Source organism: Vidua chalybeata, chromosome 7, assembly GCF_026979565.1.
Source record: "Vidua chalybeata isolate OUT-0048 chromosome 7, bVidCha1 merged haplotype, whole genome shotgun sequence".
Lineage (NCBI taxonomy): Eukaryota > Metazoa > Chordata > Aves > Passeriformes > Viduidae > Vidua > Vidua chalybeata.
The window spans coordinates 9,590,947-9,612,547 of NC_071536.1; positions in this window are offsets into that span (position 1 = coordinate 9,590,947).

A 21,601-nucleotide genomic window follows, 5' to 3' on the forward strand; every position below is an offset into this window, starting at 1 on the left:
TCTACAGACCTGTCTTATAAAGGAATTAGCAAAAACATCCCTATTTTGCACAGTAGTTTTTGTGTAACCTACTTAATATGGAAAAGCACAAGGCTGCAGATCACTTTTGACCTTGTTGAATACATAACAAATTAATAACTCTATGGTAACTTTGCTATTTCATAGTTTACAAATATTCACAAGTCTGGGAAGACTAAGCTTTTTGCTCTCTTATATTTATTTTCACACATAATACAGAAACACCCAGAGGCTCTCTATAGAAGTTATACATATACATAATAAAGCCCTGATCCTGAAAAACTCACAGTCTAATATGAACAGTCTAGATAAACACCATGAGAAGACAGATCATACCATGCTGCAGATGGGAGAAATGATGGGTGGGAGCACAGAGGAAGCTGCACTGCTCAACAACTGAGTAATTTCCTTTGTGGCCCATATGTGTCATCCCAGTTCTGGTCAAGCCTAACCACAAAGAGCATCCTGGGACACTGGGCTATGCCAGAATGGGGGACTGCTGGCATTTCAGATCAGCACTGCTGGCAGGGAGCTCCCTGTGGAGAGACAAATTGAAACCCTGCACTTGCCTTGGCCAGACAGTGGCTAATGCCATGGCTGCTCCAGGGAGTCTGATGGACTTTCTTGGGAGAAGCTAAACACCTGGAGGAAGTGGTTACTCACAGCTGCTGCTCCACTCCTGTTTTCAAGAATGAGGTGATTGATCATGCTCCCCTCAGAAAATGATGCCTGGGAGCCAAAACCCTCCTCTCTTCTGCAAGTACAGGTTTTTTACACAAGCAACTAACTGAACTCAGAGATCATAACCTGCAGCTGGGAAAAAGAGGGAATTGATTTCCATCACCCCAGTGAAGGGACTTCATTGTACATTTTGACCAGTGAAAGGGGGCTTAAGGGCAAATACAAATCTGTAATTCAAGGTTTAGTCTCATGTCTGGGAGGATCTTGGTTTTTTATTCAATGTAATTCTGTGAGTGTTTCATGTGAAAAGCAAATGCAGATGCTGGGGATCTGTGCTTCCAGCTTTGTCCCAGCTGTACAACACAGTGCTCAAACCAGGCCATTCTATCATGGCTTTCAAAGTCATCAGATCAAATCTCTCAGGACCTGACAGCTTTATACAAAGAGTTGTTTGCCAAGGCATTCAGGCAGGGGAAGATCTAGGCTCAAGCAGATATATGCAGTACAAAATATATTAAATTTCTAAATCTGAGAAGCTGTATCAATATCCATTACCTATAAAAGCCCTGACACTTCCCTGTCAGGCAATGGCTGAATGAAAGTTTTCAGAGCTGCAACTCAGTGCCTTCTTCCAAGTGGTATGTCAAAGGTCTCCCAAGATATAACCTTCTGCCTAAGTCCCACCTTTTCACCCATTTCATTAATTCACATTCCTTAAAAAGCTGGAAATCAGCTTCCTGATTTAAAACAAACACCAGAAAGCCTCCATCAATTATGTAAACTGATGGGTTAATTTTCAAACAGCCACAGTAACACAGGGGTTCCATGGGACCTGCTCAACCCCTCTCTGGTTGATTCTGCTGAGGAAGTTGTCGATGTGACTGGAGCAGGATCTGGGGGCTGTGAACCTCTGTGCATGCACACTGCCCCTTGCCCTAGAGGAAGATCTCAGGGACAGCCAAGGGGGCAGGACCCTCGCTGGCCCTCACTGCCAGGCAGTCACTCCCCAGGGAGCCACCGGTGTCAGGGCTTGGGGTTCCCTGCCACAGGAGTGTCCTTGACCACAGCAATGGGGACAGGAAAGAGGAATCGCCACAGGAGACACAAGGCCAGGGCAGCTGGGAGAGAGGCTCAGAGGTGACAGGCACAGGACAGGCTGCACAGCTGCCAAGGGAAGGGCATCCACCTTGTGCAGATGACAGCACGAAACTCCGTGGGCTTGGGAACAGAGATAAACCAAGTACCAAGTCTGTTGTCTTGAGAATGTGGTAGAAAAATTCATTTCTGATCTTTGCCACCCACAGGATATGCTTAGGAAAAAAAGTCAGTTTCTACCAGATTACAGTTCTTCAAAACAGTGAATTAAACTTGTCCAAGCAGGGACCCTGAATTTCACAGCCCTTGATTTTTCTAAATGGCATATGCTGTTAAAAGAGAAACCAAATGAGCAAGCACAAAATGCCTGACTTTGTACAGTACATTGTAGATATTTTCTAGCATATGCTACTGTTGTGACACTGTGCCTTGTTGTGCCAGACATCAACCAGGTCACGGCATGGAAGGAGGGAAGTTTGAGAAGAGCCTGTTCTCAGAGTCCTTAGGGGCACGGTGAAACCCAAACTTTCCAAGCAGCGGGGAGCACTCCTCATCTTTGGGCTAAACAAGGCTGGAAAGCAGATTTTTTTTCCTAATTTTGTCCCTATATGCTGTGCTAAGTATCATGCGACCCTGGAGCTGAGAGAACAGGGCTTATAGAAGTTCATATCACTCAGAGAGTGACTATTTCCTTCAGTAATGAAACTGGGTTCTCCAGATGTAATTCTTACACATGAACAGCTATTACTGTAACCTTAAATTTTCCTTCTCTGAAAACAACTGCAAACTTACACAGAAATCACCTTAATCATAAGGAAAGAAAATACATTTTTAAAACCTTTAAGTATATTGCACTTACACTAGATGGAAAATTAGGCTTTCTGTCATTTTCTCCCCATTTTTGACAACTGGAAGCTTATTTGTCTGTCTTTAAAGACTCTTGTATGCTCTGATAAATATTTCACTATCAGACATCAAATGAAACCTAATTTTCTCCTCTATTAAATGTACTTAGTATAAATGCAGATTCAATATTTTTGTGTGTGTGTAAAATTTTAATTGCTCTATTATTTATGCAAGGTCAAACTCAAGTGGCATATGCTGAAAAACGTTATGGATTATTATGACAGCCTGTAACAACAGAGATGGAACTGGTTTAACTTTTTTTTTTTAATGCCATTGCTTCAGCTAGACAGCTAATTATTCTTCAAGTATGTCAATTTATCCTAATTCCCCACTATCACAAATGAGCACCAATGAGGACTTGCCAAAGAACTGCTGGAGTGTTCGTGCCAATTTTCATCTACGACAGCCTCACACGGAGATCAGCACCCAACAACAGTCAAGTGATTAGCTAGATATAAGGAGATATTATTTCCCTGCTATTGGCATTGCTACAATAAATCAAATTTCTAGAATGGTTCAAATTCTAGTAGCCATACTTCTAAAAATAGTGCCAAACAGGTAAGAAATAGAGTTAATTAAGAAATTACTAAAGGTATCTGCAGGAACTATGTTTTCAAACACACAGAAGAGGCATGTGATAATATTTATTAATTGCCTTACAGTCTGCTTATGTTACTGGCCATTCACAAATTACCTCATCATTTTTCTTACATACAAAGGAGCGTTGTTGCAGGTTTTCTTAAACAAGAGAATAACCACCCCTTTAGCTTTTCAAGAAATGAAAACTGACACTCATAATCCTTCCTTGACTTTTTGGAAAGTGTTTTTTCTTAGGCACCTTCTGATAAAAACCCCTGTCATACACTTGAGTAATTGTATCTCATGAGGATGAGATAAACAGCTCTTTTGAAAGAGTTAGTTATTTCTGAACCAGTCTCCTAAACAATTCAGTCAAATAGATTTCTAAGAGGCAAATCAAACTAAGAGAAATAAATTAATATAAAAATCGGAGATTTTGTTTATTCTTCCTAAAAGGACAGGAAAAAAATCCAACACAAAAAAAACCCGAAACAAACAAACACAAACCCCCCCAAAACCCTAAAACCAAAACAAAACCAAACACTCCCAGCCCACAGAGTCATTAATAAGTAGAAAGAGCTGCATTTTTAACGTTTGCACAGTTTGTGTGATGCATCTGTTTGTCAGGTTGCCTGCTCACCACAAAGATCTCTAGGTGTGCTCACATTGTGTCATTTCTTCCCCATAAATGATTACCTTCCACTGCCTCCCCCTTTCTATAGCTTTCTATACATACTCACATGAAGAATTTGAAACAAAGAACTGAGGTTTAGCTTGCTTTCTTTCACCCTTCTCTATAAGGCAAGAATAAAAGCAGGATATTTAAGCTAAGAGGATTTGAAATGGGGAAGAAATCATTGCTTACATCCTAAGGTGCTAGCTGAGAAGATGAAATTGACAGCAAACACCATATGAAATGTACATGTGCCCACTCCAATAGTAGGAAAAAAAAAAAAAAAGATTACAACAATTTATTTCTGTCATAACATACAAGCTGTTAGCAAATTCAGACAATTCTTCCTGTTCAGTATCTCCAAGTCCAACCGTTTTTCTCACCACCCCTAGTGCTAAACCCTGTCATCTCACACACCAAATGTGGTACCCTGCTGGTCCCTTGGCTTCTCACAGCTACACCTTCCTCTCCTTCTGGTTTGCTGACATATGAAATGCCTTGCTGTCAGAATAACTTCCCTCACTTGTTGTTGATTTTACTCCCTTTTCCAAACCCTTTCACTTCATACCCCGTCAAAGGTTTTAATTTTAGCGACTGCATTGTTTTACAGATGAGGCTGCACACACCTGAAATAGTAACTCTGCACTGGCACCAGGAAAACACCGTCCTGTGAACACCAATAGCAGCTACTTGTAACAAACAAGGCCTGTACAGACTGTGGAGGCTGACACAGACTGCGGGAACACAGAATTCTAAGGAGGCACCACGGAGACAACTGTAGGCAAAAGGCTGCAAAAAGATACACACATGCAGAACAGCTCCCTGAAATAAAGAGCTGGAGTATTGGCCAAAACAGGCACTCCTGTTGTGCTATTATTTTGCATGTGATCCATGAAGCAAATACTTAAAGACAGATAGTTTGAGATCAAATTACTCATTTGGGAGGAAGAGATGTTTTCTCCAAAAGCAGACTGTGTTTGATTCCAATATATTTATGAAGAACACAATAGACCCTCTCTCATTTTTACAAATTCAGCTTGCTTAGAAACATGTATATTTTTATTGGACAAAGATAAAAATAATGACTTCAAATATATGACAGTATCTTTCATCTTCTGTAATGGATGTCCTACACCCTTTGTCACATATTGGTGACATTGGTAAAAGAATAAATGAGTAGCTTAAATCCTGTTTTTCAAATGTTAAAAGGTGGATTATCAGAAATTTTTATACTCAGAATATATCTGTCCTATAAAGTAGAAAGTGATGCTAGAATTTTCAGTGAATTTGTGCTGAAAAATGTAAGTCCTCCAAGAAATGCTATAAGCCTATTGCTATTTATCAGTATTACTGATGATCCTTTAAACACACTTGTGAATTATTCCAAGAACATGAAGGAATTATGCATGTATTTTTTAACCACTGCAATGAGGCATATGGGACTCAGGGCATTGTGGGAAAAGAAACAGAAAATATGAATTTTGCTAGCATCTCATAAGGAGAGGAGAGTACTTTGCACACACGGTGGGCTGTTGGTCTGGCCTAAACTGGATGTCAAGTGTTTCCCCCAAAATACATCACATCTACCTTCAGTTACAAGAAGAAGGAATTTAGGGTAAAGAACATTATTACTCTAAGACCTTTCAGTGTGTCTCTGAAATACCACTGCTGATTTCTAAAGCTGAATGAAAAACACTTTTTCAATGTATAAAGAACACTGGGACTCAAAATATACAGACTCATATGCAGAAAGGCCTCATCAGCCTTCTTCCCCCTTTAGACTTCCAGGCCTGGATTTAGTCACTTTTTTGGGACATTTTGGAGACAGCATTGGAAATGTCCTGCCTGTTTTGTACAGCTGATCACAGCTCTCCTGACTGGAGTTCTCTCTTCCAGCTCACTCCCAAGCAGTGCGTGGGAAGGCCACACATGATTCCCAACCAGCTGAGCACAGCCCCAGCGCTTTGCACGCTGCATCCTTACAGTGTAGGGGATGCTTTCCTTCCTGGGGGAGCGGAGGAGTCAAATTTTTCATTTATTGAGCATGAAGAAAAAAGGAAGAAGCCAGAACATCCGATGATGTGTTGTGTGAGGCTGCAGTTTCAGACTTGGAACTCGCTCTGCTCTCTCTCCGCCACCATCTGCTCTTCCAGCCTCCCCATCTGCCTCCCCCACCACTGCTGAACACTCTCGTGACTTTCTGCAAACACTCAGCATCCCTACTCTGTGCTTCTCCCACCTCTGCACTAGGCAGAGTTTTCCAAGACTCCTTCCAGTGTCTCTTGGCCATTGTTGTTGAACTGGACTTCTCCAAAGCATCACCATCCACCAAACTCCTTCCACTGTCCCTGGGAACACTGGAATTGCAGCTGTCCTACCACAACCACTCAGCTCTTCCTTAAGCTAGAACTCCCCATGTTCTGCAAAATCTCAGCATGCCTGGGTGATTTTCTAACCTCCTGTTGACTTATTTCATATGTTTAGAGACCTCCTGGTTCTTTAGTCCATTTCTAATCCTCCCTTTAATTTTCAGCCTTGAGATGGGTCACTCTCTGACCCTTATCACCTGCTAGTTAGAACAGGCTTGCCTGCACAACACAGACAACTGTGTAAGACCTTGTTTTTATTTTAATTTTTCAGTTCAAATTAGGCCACAGCTTTCTTTCCAAAATCATTTTCCCCCCATTTCATAATCAAGCTTGAATATTATTTTTAAACTAATTGGGGATACTGCAAATAGCTTATTTATGCTATTACTTGAAAAACAAACAATCATAGAACAATTTTGGCTGGAAAAGACCAGTAAGATAATCAAGTCCAACAGTGGAATAACCAACAACATTATACTACTAGTAGTATTTTCTGTAAGCTGCGAAACTATGAATGCTGCAGCATCACAAATGTGAATGGGTCTCAGTAATATCACAAGGATAGATATTAAATTAAAATTTATGCCATATTTTAACTCTCCTCATATCAGTACATTGTTCACAAGACTTTTACTGGATAAAATACACACAGAGAAAGCTGTCACTGTCAACCATTTATCTTGGAGCCTTTTAGTTTTCTCCCCAAAATGCCTTATTTTCTTAAGAATAAGCTGCTGATTTACATTTCTGTGAGTAGCTTATTTCAAGGTCTCTTTAAGAGCTATTTCTGTTACTGGGATGCACCAGCTTTGATTTTACTATTAAATTACAGGCAGAACATCTCAGTTATGAGCGTCTAAGAAGAAAGGGCACTTAGAGAATACAGCAAGTGAGAAATAGCAAAGGCTGGCTTCTCTTAGCATAATTCATGTTGGCCACTGTGTGTTATAGGACAGAACTGTCCTGAAGACCAGAGGGCAGCTCCTGTGAAAGTGCTCCTGGATGTAAATAGAGTGGGGAAGGCAGCCCACAGTGCCTTCCACTTTTGCATTAATGCCACAACCAAAGCCTCTACAGCTCAGAGGCAATGAGATGCTGTGATATTTGTTGCAAGCTTTCATTTGGGATTTAAACTGTCCTGGAAACCCAGAACAGAGACACTTGAAACTGTAAACAAGGATTGCAACTGAGGGAGCCAGAGAGGTGATGAGATACTCAGTAGCAGGGACATGATTTCATTATGAGCTCAAACATCTTTGTAATTGATTTGAGGATTAATATTAATTTATAAAATTATAAAGTACAGACTATTCAAAGGCTACATCCTTTCACTCCTAAAATTCTTCTCACCACCATTAACTTTTGATCCCTAGGCCTAAAACTGATCTACTGGAGCAATTTCTATTCAAGTTCCTAACAGCTGAAATTTATCTCTGTGAGGTGGGGCAGCAAGAGGCTTAGTCAGCTCTTAGATTTCATTAAGGGATTGTCTCCACCACAGTAAACAGGGTACTGCAGTCAGTGAAGCCTCAATCCTGCCTTAAACGAGCTGGTTTGGAAACAACAAAATCGAGCCACGACAGTAAAACAGCTTGAAACAAGTGGAGCCCTTTGCATTTTGCAGGTTGTACCCTGTGGCAGCAGCAGAATTCTGAGTGACCAAAGCAGCTGGTCAGTGCCTAAAAGGGACATGCATCCACAGACTGCTGCTCAGTGGCTCCTTGGAGCACTGCTCTGATGGATGGACTCACCTTCTATATCCTCTCCCCCCACCGAGGTGATTTCTACCCAAGGAACATACTTATTTCTGAACCATACTGATAGAACGGGTGTTTTTGACATGTTTGGCTCTAACATATTCAGGACAATACTTTCTTCCAGTAAAATGATAACTGAAGTAAAGCTTTGGAGCTATTTGTTGGCAGTAATAACTAGTGTATTGACTGCATGGATTAAGGGAAAAAAAAAAGGAAAAAAAAAAGCATATGAAATAAACTATGAAAAAGACATGATTTTTATTAATGAAATTTAGATTATTTTTGTATGGCTAGAATGCTTAAAGCTTCCTAGAAACCAGAGGAAGTGGTTTAAGAACTCTGAACAGCAACAAATTGTTTATTCCCTTGCAAGTCAGACTGCTGGAGAACATGTTTAACTTACGTCATTCCCATAGTTATCCTTTGCATCAAAGAGATGATTATTTATGCAACAAGACGTAACTGGGGAAACAGTTTTTCTGAGATAATCACACCCCTGGGACACTGCATGGCTCAGGGTTCATTACTGTTGAGAGGAAAAGAGTGTTTTGTTCTGGAGTTTTTAATTCCAGACTGCAGTTTCAGCAGTCTGCTTCAGGTGGATTCCTGTGTCCCTTTAGGAAGCTCACCTCACCTGTCAATCAGAGTATCTCACCCAACCCAAATCAAATTCTTAACCTCTTTACCACACTGCCAAAAGGTAATACCTTTTGAAAAGGAGTTTGTTGTTTTAATTTTAATGACAGGAGATGAGCAGAAGATACCCAAAGGGTATGCTGGTGTTAGTACAGAAGAGATTTGTCTACAAGAAGTGCAAAACCAATACTGAATTAACAATATGACAAGTTTGCATATGTAACTCAATTGTTTAATAAAATGAACACTGATAAGTACCAGTAATTAAAGCCAATCACCTGAATTACAAAATGAATTATGCACATCTTCTTTGGAGCAAAGCACTTTTATAACTTGAAGGTACCCCTTCAACACCCAGCGTGAAACAGCCATTTCCAGCACACAGCCTCCTCCAAGCTGCAAGCAGAGGATGCCACTTAATTCTCAATGAAAGCAAAATGCAATGAGAAGCTCACATGGAAAACTTTTTATGCCCTACTGTGTAGTCTTAGAAGTAAGATGACAGAGGTCTGTTTAACTAACTCTCTTGAGAAACAACTCTGACTGATGGTTTTGATAAGCTGGATCTCAAACAGGAGCATTCACAGCCTCTTGCAACTTGAAGCATGCATCAAAATTAACAAAGAAAACAAATGTTAAGAACCTAATGCAATTCTTCAGACTGAAAGCAAATGCAACTTTCTCCCCTATTTGTTGAAATAGAAAGTGAAATAAATCTTATCAGCTGTCTACATGGATGCTCGTTCTACCCAGAGGTAACAGATGAGAGTTCTCTATGGAAGTGACATCTAATGACTATGCACACACTTATCTTTCTCCCAGTGGGATAATTGTTTCTACTCCAGACTCTCCATACTTTCTCCTTTTTGTATTTTACAGACACGGCTTCCATCTGCTCCATAAGCCAAATCTTATTTTAAGCATACAGAGTGATTAGGAATATCACTTTTCTCCTCTTGAAGAAACCATTTGAAACCATCACCTCTCTGCTCTGTCTGCTTCTGCACCATGCTTGGCCACTGGCCTAGGGCAGCATTTTGCTTTCATAAATATTCTCATGCTTTAGATATGCAGAGCTTCTTTCAGTTTAATTTTTTAAAGTTTAGCTACTCATTCAATAATTTTGTGTTTTCATTTCCCTCTTCTTATCTGTTTTCAGCTCACCAATTTAGCTCTGGACAAGGATTTCTTTCTTTTTCTTTTTTTTCACCTGTGCCACAAGCAATTATCATCCCCCAAATACAAGATTTGAAGCCATCTTGTAACACCCACTATGATGAATTTTATTCAAAAGTAAGTTATGACAGAGAAGATATAATTTCTGAATGTTATATCTCTGGGTTAGTCAATTTTAGCCTCTATATTTTTTTGCTACCATAATTAACATACTGATTCAAAGACACAAAAGGACAAATGATCCACGGAGGCCAGCACTGAGCATGAGAATTCCAGTAAGATATTTTATCTCTTGGAGTCCAAGTGTATTAAATCTAGTACTAAAGAAGCTGTCCTTAAAATAATTGCCAAAGATAGAACAACAATGAATATCCTTAACAGCAGCATGCTGTGCTCTCCATGCCTCTAGAAGCAGATTCATTTATTGCATAAATTAATGTATTTGTTGCCTTTGAAATATGTTGAGGTCTATGGGACAAGCTATGCAACTTTGCACTAGTACAGTATCAAACTACCTCCTCAGATTATTAAAATATTTAGTGCCCTTTAGCCACCAGTTCCTTAAAAATTATTTTCCTGCAGCTTATCAAGGCAACAGGAACAGAACTAACATCTGGTAGAAACAAGGAAAAATGTTGCTCTTCTGGCACAAAAAATGTCCTCTTTATGAATAGTCAAAAATGGTTTGTCTACAGTCTTTCCTGGAGTCAAAACAAGAACACTCAGCTTTTACATCCCAACCCTTCAAATGGCAGGTAGCTGGACTTAACAGCCAATCTAAATGCTTTCAAATTGTCTTACACAGCTACAGTTTTTCACAATAAAAGGAAATAAAAAGGCAATACAGAGGAATTGTTCCAAATCAAATATTTATCAACCTAGTTCCAAAGGAGTTACAGGCTTCAGGATAGCTGGCCCTTCTCACTGGGAAAAAAAAAAAAAAAAAAAAAAAAAAAAAAAAAAAAAAAAAACCAAAACCACATAGACAATATGTCCAAAGGGAAGACAATCTTATTGCTATTACCATTAGACTTCAAGCTCTTCTTGAGCAGGAAGAACTTATTTCATTTTATGGGTTTATAAAGTAGAGCTTCACTGGACAGAGGAGTCTGGTGTAGTAATTTTGCCTCTGTTTCTCTTTCCAATGATATTTGTGCATACATTGTGTCTCTTTTTGCTGAGAACTAAAGCCAAGTGGTTTAGAATTAAGATAATACTGGCAGTTTATAAGAAGATATGAAAACATAAAAAAAACCCATCAATAATTGATTTGGAGAATGCTTCCAGATAGAAATAAAATCAGGAGAATAAACATTGAGTGCATCTCTCTAGGCCTTTGAATGAGCGATATAAAAACATGTCTGGTTTAGCAGCCTGTACTGCTTGCTGTCATCTGATTTTAAACATATTCTCCCTGTTGCCCTACTAAGTAATCAATAAATTCATTTTCTTCATCAGTGGTTGGTTTTCTCTTTTTCCCAGCTGTCATAACACAAGAACTGCTCTAAGCAGGACTACTTCGTTATTAGATTTCACCCAACTGAGCCACATCATGCTTTTTTTACAGATTGGCAATCAAGGAAATTCTCTTTCTATGTAGATAATTTAAAACAGATAAAGTTGACAGAAATCAGGTACTTGCTGTGCTTCTAATTTTTTTCTCTCATCTTAAAAAGAAATAGTATGTATTAAGTTAATCTATTACTTCAAGGGCTCTAAAATTTACTCTATCTGATGGTATAACAGTTAGCAGTTAAGTCTCCAAAGCAAAGTACAACAAAATATTTTGGTGATTGATAACATTTTTAAAGAAAAGGGCTTAAATCTGCAGAAGCCAAGGCACAGAAACAGGGAGTGTACTTCACAGTTCCTGTCAACCGCACATGGGAGTTGCCTCAGATGGGCACTACTTACAGGATGGGCAGATTTTATTATAAAGGAAAGAAGGAAGACCGACCCAAGAACTTTCTCCTTTCAAACAGCAGGAATGCAGTCTCACCAGATTTTTGAGACTAACCAAACAACTGCACAGAGCTCCTGGTATTGGCATGAGAGTAAAAAAGATCCTGTTGTAAAGTAGGATAAAATTCACCCCTGAGCTGCATATATTGTGGTCACCAAGGTAGCTGTGTCCATGACAGGCTTAAAAATGCAAATTACCTCCAAATGAAAATACAAACACAAAAAAATATATTCACATTTCTACCTTCCAGAAGGAAAAATCTTTGAATCTAACTCCTAATTCTTGGGGCAAAATTAATTGTAGCAAACCAATATCTACTTTTCTGGGTCAGCAAATCTACTTCTAGCATTATGAAATTCTTAACCTGAGTTTGGGTTGTTGGGCTTTGCTATTTTTTTGAATGATGTTTTTGATATGGTAGTAATAAAAAGAAACCCGTTGCAACTCATTTCCAAGGGAAAGTCAGAGACTAGAGCAACTACATACTCTTCTGGGATTTGTGGTTTTAATTAGGCTTATAAGTTCTGAAATTTAAATTCTCAGTTACTTCCTTTTTGAGGAATGTTTATAATATAGAAACATGGATATTAGACACAGATATGCTTGGAAGAGATGCCATATAGAAGCCCTGCTGTTTCTGTTAGTTATAGGCTGCCACAGCCACACTATGGCCAAGCCCCGAATTGTTCACTTCTTGTCTCTATGCAGGAAAATCCTTTCTGAAATAAATGAGAAATTATTTCTATGTGTTTACTAGAAAATACCACCTGTTCATATTTGACATTGCTTCCTGCTTTCATATTAAGAGAAATAAACAAATAACTTTAAATTGGTCTTTCCTGTACAACTTTTAGCTAGTAAATTGAAGTTACTCACTGGTTCTGTTGATGGGTGCAGGAATAAACAGACTTTATAACAGTTCAACAGCATATTTAAGTAATTAGCTGCAATGAAGCCATTCAATAATACTCAAAAAATACAAGATCTAAGTAGTAGAAATGTGTCACATTAAACTGGGCTGTTTTCAGTGAACATGTATTTAACAGAAGAGAACATATTGATTTGATATGCTTCTCAAGTTACAGCAGATAACACAAACAATTTGTTTAATTGCTAAATTAAGAGTAAAGCCTGCAGAGTGTGGGACAACTGCCTGATCATCTGGGAGTCATTGCTGTGTCTCATTTGCCTGGAGACTGACAGGACTCTACCTGCTTGTTTTACAGCACAGCAAGTGAGTCCCATGCGCAAGGAAAGACACTGAAGGACAAGCTTCTTTGAGCTTCTTTGATATTGAAAATGTCTCCAGTTTTCTTTAGGCTGATATAAAAGCAAATGACAAAAATAAAAAATACTCCAATAGGGTGGTTTATCTGAAAACAGACTGGGCATTCAAAAAAGAATAATATAGTGAAAGGTGTGCAGAGGTTTTTTTCTTAGTTGAAAGCAGCAAGGTAAGGATCTGCATCTGATCTAGCAACACAGGTCAATAAAATTTAAATTAAGATATTTTGAGCATTAGAAACAACAAAACTGTCTTTGAAACTATCAGCTGCATATAGTGCAGAATGTCATCCTCCAATATGCCATTGATGGCTGGAGGAAATAAATATAATTATTAATATTTAAATGAAAGACTCCTGAAAAGGGAGCTAAATATGATCTGCTACTCAGTGGAAAAAAAGTGCAGTAGATTTGGGTGGAATATGTTACATAGCATATTTTAAAAAAAGAACAAAAATGGTGAGTTAAAGGTGTGCAGAAGCTGAATGTGTCACCAGCATAGAGAATTAGGTGAAACTGAAAGAGTCTCAGACTTCAGGGTCACTCCAATCATCCCTTCAGTGGGCTTTAGCTTCACCATTTCTGTATCTATATTCTGCCAATACAGAGAACTGCATGTGGTTCATTTTGTCTAGACTGCTGTGCCTGAGCAATGCTTTTGATTTTATTTCATAGTCTGATATAGTCAATAACTTTAATAACTATCCTACCTTAATCAGTGGATATAGCTGTCAAATAACTATTGAAAAATAGCGAGGAAAAAAAGAATAAAGTAATTTATATCCTCAGGAATTGCTGGGCATTCTGTGGGTAGATTTTGTAACTTTCTGTTTGGTTTTATTCTTGTTAGTCACAGTATAGTAAAAGTTTCTGGCAAGGCACAAAGAGCAGGATCCAGTCATTTTCTTTCTGCTAAAGACTGCTTTGCTCAAGTAGCAAGAAGAAGCAGGGTATAAAAAAAATAATCTGTAGATTGTGAAAATGATTGATGACAAGTGTGCTGAGCACAGAAACACCTTTATTCAGCAGGGTGCCACACTCAGAAATCCCCTTGCTGTTGAATAACAGCTCATGGCTGCTACAAGAAAGCCTCTCCCTGCTGGGAAATTTTGAAGCAAGGTAGAAAAGTTCTGTGTCTCTCTACAGAGAAAATTTATATCTGAAGTGACAGCTATGACTACACCTTTGAGACAGCTTTCAGGGAAGGAAATAGAGTGCACCTGGGTGTCAGTGCATGAAATAGCATGAGAAATGGATAGTTATTAATACAAGGTCCTAAATACTTTAATGGGAGGAAAAAAATACCATCCATAGATGCTTGTTTCACTTTATTAAAAGCTTTATTGCTTCAAGGATGGAGGGAAGCTGCCATTACTGTGTGTTTCAGAGGTGGTTCTCATTGTTCAGCAAGCCCTTACCCAAACAGAAAGGAAACTGCCTGCTGTTTAGTTAGATAGTTGCCATTTTCATCTTCTTCTAAATCTACAAATAAGTCCAGGGTAGGAACTACAGGAGCAGTTCCTTGCCTGCAGCACAGCCTTTTGATCATGTTTCACTCTAAAAAGACATTTCCTACATGAGGTTTTAACTGACATGACAATAATTTTGGCTAAACTATATGTGAAAAACGTTAATTCAACAAGAAACTCTCATTTTAGCCCATCTCAGAACTTCCATAGAGAGGAAAAAGAACGCAGAGCTGGAGAAAAGACCTTTATAATGTGTGTGGATAATAAGATCCATGGCTAGCTTAAAGGAAAAGATGTGAGCAAAGGAAGACAGAGATGCTAAACTGGATCATATGAAACACTTCAAAAGGTACATTCTGAGGAATGTGTTCTGCCACATAAGTTTGAGAATGCACTAAATTCATCAAACAGCTATAAAAATCTTCAGTGAATTATAAAAATCTACCAGATGGAAAAAGGCTAAACAAGAAAGGTCTGAGCTGCTCAAGAGCATAAAGACTTCAAAGGAAGGAATGGCAGAATTTAAGTTAAAATTTTAAAATAAAATATCTTCTGAAGACAAGAAGATGGACTTTCATTCAGAATCAGACAAAAAAATAAAGGAAAGGCATTACCACGCTCATAACTTCAGAGACAAAACTAAAATAAACCACCATTTATGCAGACATGAAGGAAGGAAATTATTCTCCCAGATGGCCAATAAAAGGTCTGTGTCTCTTTACATCCTAGAGATGAGATTAAATGTGTGCAACACCTATCATGAGCAAAGTCAGACAGCACAGAGCCTTGCAATGACTCAGAATGCCGTGGTGCAGCCCTGGACAGAAGTGGGTTTTTTAGCAAATCTTGACCCAGTCTAAATTCTCCTGGCACACAGCAGAGGGGTGGGAACGGCCACGTGTGGGCACAGCTCTGAGCGCAGCCCTCACCCTTGGGTTTGCTGTTCATTAATGACATTTTCCACTGAGGGATTCTCTCTGAGTGTACCACTAACATCACTTTCACTCCTATTTTTGCAGCAGTGAAAGTTTCTCTGGAGTCCTGCCGGAGCAGTGCCAGGGCTCTGCGAGGCGCTTGCTCCAGGCTGGCCGTTCACTGAGCACATTCACGGACAGCAGCGCGTCAAAAGCTGAGCCCCAGCCCCGCCAGTTCTGCGGCGCCTTGTTTTTGACATCCACTGGAAAGCAGTGGGGGATGGATGGGGCTCAAGAGGAGACTCAAGCATTTCCCTTTGTGCATCTCTCAGGATCAGGAGCTTCCCTACTTTGCAGCAGCATGAAATGGCTTTTTCCCAAATGCACATCAGATAAAAGTATAAAGGTCACTCTTTGATGCGACTTCACAACAGCAATAGAAAGGAGGATAACACTGAGGGCACATAGCTTCCTTCTAGTTATTTCTAACAGCAGACCTGTACTTAGCAAAACCAGCCCATTTTCCTTAACCATAGGAACACCCATATTTGTCTCTTAGGTATACACTGCGCATAGAAAGCAAAAAAGCCCTGCAAGAACCATGTGGATTTCAAACCACACAACGTAGAGAAAGTACAAAATAACATAAAGGCATGCCTCCAGTGCTTGAAAATTTTTGCCTGAGAAGAAAATCCTATACAGTGCTCTACGTGAGAAATATGGATTAATTAGATGTTTACATTCAAACAACAGCCTATTTTGAAAACAGTGTATTAAAATTTTCAAATATTACAGGCAATACGAAAGCAATTATTTACCTTTATTTGTCACATAAGATGCTTTATGCTGTAAATGCTTTGAGATTGGAGCTTATGGATGGAAAATAGCTCTTAAGTCACTGCTCAGAATATAACAGCAATAATTTTCACTCATAATGACAGTGATGTTAAATGTCTGCACACTTCTGCAATCCCTTTCAGCATTTCATTATCAATCTCTTGTCCCTTACAGCTGTTGAATGTAGTTGCTCTTACAGCCTGATACACATGACTGTGAAAGCCTTCTAAGAGGGACAATCCAATCTGTGCCTTACTCTGTGGTTTTGTTGCCTGCCTGCAGCCCTGAGCACCCTGCAGGGTCACTCTTCTGCTCCAGTTACTGGGGAAAGCTTTGCAGGACAGGTGAGCCTTGCACACCAACCTGATCATGGTAGGGCTTTTACATTTTTTTTTTTTTTTTGCATCTTCCTTGGGAGGGAGGATCCTGAACTTGAGCATTAATGGTATCACCAGGTGGCTCTACCAGAGGGATTTTTTGAAACACAATTTCCTCCATGTCTAGTAGCTCCATTAAGAACTGCAAAGCAATTTTTAATTTGTATTTTGTCTTCCATTAAGCGCCCGTTCTTTCACAAGTTGCATACTCCAAGTCATCTGACATCTCACAGATCTCCTAAATGTGAATGAGGACATAATTTGGCCTCTTTTTAATACAACATTAAAGCAACTGAAAGCTCAGCTTTCAGACTACAAGCCTCAACATCACAATGTGAATTAAATTTATGTGCAGGCCAGTATGCACCGGTCAGAGAGAAATCGCTGCATCGCATTGTGCTAGTGAAAATGCAATGCCTAGGCAGAAATATATTTCAACTTTATGTATTTAGCAAAAAATGAAACTCCAAACTCAATTATTTTCTTACAGATTTACTACAGGGTCCATTCTTTGAAGCATCAAGAGCAGAATCTTGCAGAAATGACAGGTACATTAGGTCAAGGTAAATAAATTGTTTGAATTGAAGTGAAAAGAACTGAGAGAAGCTTCAAGGCAAACAAGTTTGCTTTAGAAACAATTTTTACAAGCTTAGAGATGGATTTGAACTATTAAAACCAATACAAAATTTTAAAGAGACAGAAATGAAAACAGTGAGCTTTCTCTGATTATTTTAAAACCAGAATCATAAATCATGCACTACAGTCCTCAGCCACAGAAACCAACAGCAGAATTCTCAAGAAATTGAGGACAACTCTTTAGTTTGGATAATTCACTGAAAGTCAGTTAAGAAGAATGAAAAAGGTACTCAGAAACTCACAGGAAAAGTAATTTATGCAGTACTACTGAATATTTCCATCTCTCTTCTTACAAACAATGGGAGTTTATTGATGGCTTTTTATAGTGTCAAATTCCAGTACTTACAAATTTACTTTCTTCTATTTTAAGTTTAAGCCTATTAAGATCTTGAGTCTTTCATCCAGTTTTTCCACAAGATTTTGGTGTCTTTCAAATGCAAATCTGATTCATATTAATCACGAGTCAGCATCATTTATTTTGTCAATTGATACCCACTACTCAATGTACTGCTGAAGAGAAAGGAACAGCTGCAGGGATGAGAATCAAGAGACTATCAACCCCTCAATTGTTGTCAAGTTAGGATTTCACATGCATTTTTTCTTATAGATCTTTTTCATCTGGTTTTGGGGGTATTTTTTTTTTTCCATTTAGATATTTAAGGAGTTACATTATACTTTAACAATGGCTAAATACTGTCAGCCATCTTGTGTTGCATGCTAGAGAAAATATCAGAAATCTTGTCTCAGTGCTCCCATATTTTTTAATGTGCAGTCAATGCATCAGGATGTTTGACAGTGCACAAACCTGACAACGTGTTGCTGGTACCAACACAAACATTGTGGCACCTGATGTTAAGAAGTTCTCCTTGACTTGCATCTTACCTAGCACCAGTAACATAGGAGGTTTGGGGTACACATTACCCTTAATGCTGTGATATTTCCAACTTCCATTAAGAAGGCTAGTTTGGTACAACTACAAATTTGCAAATAAATAGCTGAGTGGAATTAGAGGGAAAAAAAAAATGTTTGATGCAGTTTCAACACGTAGAAGCAAGGGAAAACCTCAAACACAACAACATTTCTGCAGCCTTAGTCACAGTGTTTTAAAAGATAGTGATCTCTGAAAAAAAATCACTGAAAAAAATCAAAGTTTGCCTGATTGCTCTAAGCCCACACCCATCCACCTTCCTGAGAAATCCCACCTGCTCTCTCTGATTCCTTTTCAGGGAGGAGACATGGCTTGGTCTCAGGAAGACAAGTTCACCTGCTTCCTAGTTTTTTGTTTCCACAGGCATCAGCTAAGGCTCCCAAATGTACAATAGACTTCACTTACACTTATTTCACTTTTCTTTCCCTCCCTTCCAATACACTGTTCCCACAGCTCTATACAAATGGCAGTAAAAGACACCTCTGTCTGCAGCCTGAGCAGCCAGACGTGTAAGCAAACAGATAATCAGAAACTGAAGTGGTCGCCCACTCTAATGAAAATTCAAGATACTGAACATGGATGGAAATGCTCCAGCTTGCCTGAGAGATCAGAGCCCCTGAGCTTCCCAAGACCTTCATGGAACACCAAATGCAGGCAAGAACCAGTGGGGAAGCAACTGAGCACAGACGTATGAAGCAGCCAATGTGTCAGATCAGACATTCTCCTTGCTGAAAAATAAAACAGGGAGAGTGCTACAAGCAGGGATCCTGCAAGACAGATTAATCATTCTGTCTGGAACAACTATTAACACCATTCCCGAGCAGAAGCTTTCCATGAAGCGGCCCAGCAGGGAGGAAAGCACGGACCCTGATGGCAGCGAGCTACAGAGGAATATCAAAGAGTGTCCTTGCAATTACAGGCTGGCAACAGAGGGGCTGCTGAATGTGAAAACATCACCAGAACAGGTACACTAAATGGAGCTGGCCCAAGGAAGAAATCTGCCTGTTATTCAGCTCCATTATCACTCACAGAGTAATAAGTAAAATCAAATTCCATTCTGATTCATTTGGCACTCATTCCTGTCTGGGTTTGAATAGCTTAAGTGGTCTCTACACTGTTCTGTTATCTCCATCACTGCAATTTCAGACTGTTTAAACATGCTCTGAACTTTTGGTGCCATGAAGTTGTCTGCCTTAAGCCAAATTGCTGAAAACCCTGAGCAGCTGGCAACTACTAGAAAGGCTTCAGAAAGCCCAAGATATTGTAAAATCACCATGTCCTCTCTTTGGAAATGTAGGCTTGCTTGGTATTGTCTCTAATTTCTATACCTCTCTTGAATGATGCAGTGTTAGAAAGGATTATAATTTTAATTAATAGAAAGAATACATATAAATCTAAATGGCTGGTCACCAATCTGTGCTTTGAAGGATGCATTAAAAACTTTTACTGCATATAAATTGGTTTTGATTTCTTTTTACTATATTATCACAGATCTATAACATACTGAATACTATGTTTTTTGAGATACAAATCAGTAAGTCTACAATTAAAGATATAAATAGGTGAACATTAATATCTTGAATATTAATACCTTGACTAATATCTTGAATGAATATGGTGAATTCCACATCAATGTATAACCAACTAGATAGGGACAAGCAGAATTTCAATAAAGTAATTTAAAACCTTCCACAAAAGTTCAATGGTTTTATTTTATAGACATTTAGTATATGATGTCTAACTCTCAGCCCTTAATAAAATGGGTGCAAAATGATTTAAGAAACTACATGGGGAAAATACAGTTAAATATGTGAGGAAAATTATAATTCATTAAAGATAACTGTAGTGCCCACAAAAGTTGACTGCAATAAATTGCTGGTGAGGCTGGAGCTGTGAGTGAGGCAAAAGCTGCCCCCGACCAAATGGGAGCTGCTCACAGTTGTGTCATTTATCTGCTTGTCTCCAGCCTGGCACCACAGGACTGGGCAGTACAAAGCCCAGTGCCACAGCAGTGTGCTAAAGCCTCACAGGGTGACCCCTCCTGAAAATCCATATACATCACTAAGCTGCAGCTCTTCAGGGAAATGAAGAGCCAGACAACAGCTCTGTTATCCCTGGCCCTACTTAATGCCCAGAGACTCAACCAGCCATGGGCTTGAAACATCTTTCCTTTATGAATAGCAGTCAATATGGATTTAAAGTTGACCTTCTGAATTCAACTAAATATAATTGAAACATTTACAGTAAATACAGTCTTTATTTCTAAAGAAGGGCTTCAGAGCTGGCCTCTCTCTGGTCTTCTGTTCATGCCCTCTTCTAACTGCTACATCCTAAATCCTGGTATTAAGATCCTTAAATTACCTCTGGATGAAGACTCCTAATCCCAGACCTTATGTACCATGAATGCAGTTTTTTCCACTTGTGGGACTGCTGGAGATGCGGGTTTCTGCAGAAAATATGTCACCAGTGAAACAAGGTGGAGAAGAAAACGGAACTTTGAAGAATGCTTTTCAAAATCAAAGCTTCATAAAAATGTTGTACTGCACATAAACTAATCACAATCCTTTCACTTTTCTCCCTTCCCAAGTGCAAAGCCATCCTTCCATAAACTGTGTCCTGCTCACACTGGCCACAGGAGCATGTCAACGAGGCTGCAGGCTTCTGCCTCTGGAAACAAAGATTCCTCTACTGAAAACTACTTGCATTCATCCATCCATAAAAAGTCTCACGTGTACACACTTTTCAGTTTAAAGTACAATACAAGATAGTATAATGCTCCATAAAATAACATGAAAAGCACAACCCTACAAATGAGACCCACCAGCTCCTGAGAAATGGCCTGCACAGCTTCAGAGAAATCAACAGTGTGTGTTTGCACAACACAGACTTCTTTCTTGCTTAATTTGCATCACAGCATCCTGAGGAGAAAGCCTGATCATCGTTCATTACTGCTCAGCACCTGTCATTTACATGAGTATCAACTTCAAACAGTAAAAAAACAAACAACAAAGGAGATTTTTTTTTTTACAAATAAATTAAGCAGTATTACATTTTTAATTGCCATCACCCTATTTAAGTTCTTAAACATTAAAGCAGAAGGATATCAACACTTTTATCAACACACAGACATTTGTGATGCATATGCAAACAACTGCAAAAAAAAGGTCCTAAGCAAAAGTTGAACAATATAATAACTGAAAGACAGCTTGTTGCATCTCATTTGTTTGAAGGTAGGGAAGCACAGTGAGGAGGCAAGGTGATATTTTAGATTAAAAGTACTTTTTTTGCAAAAAACCTTGATTT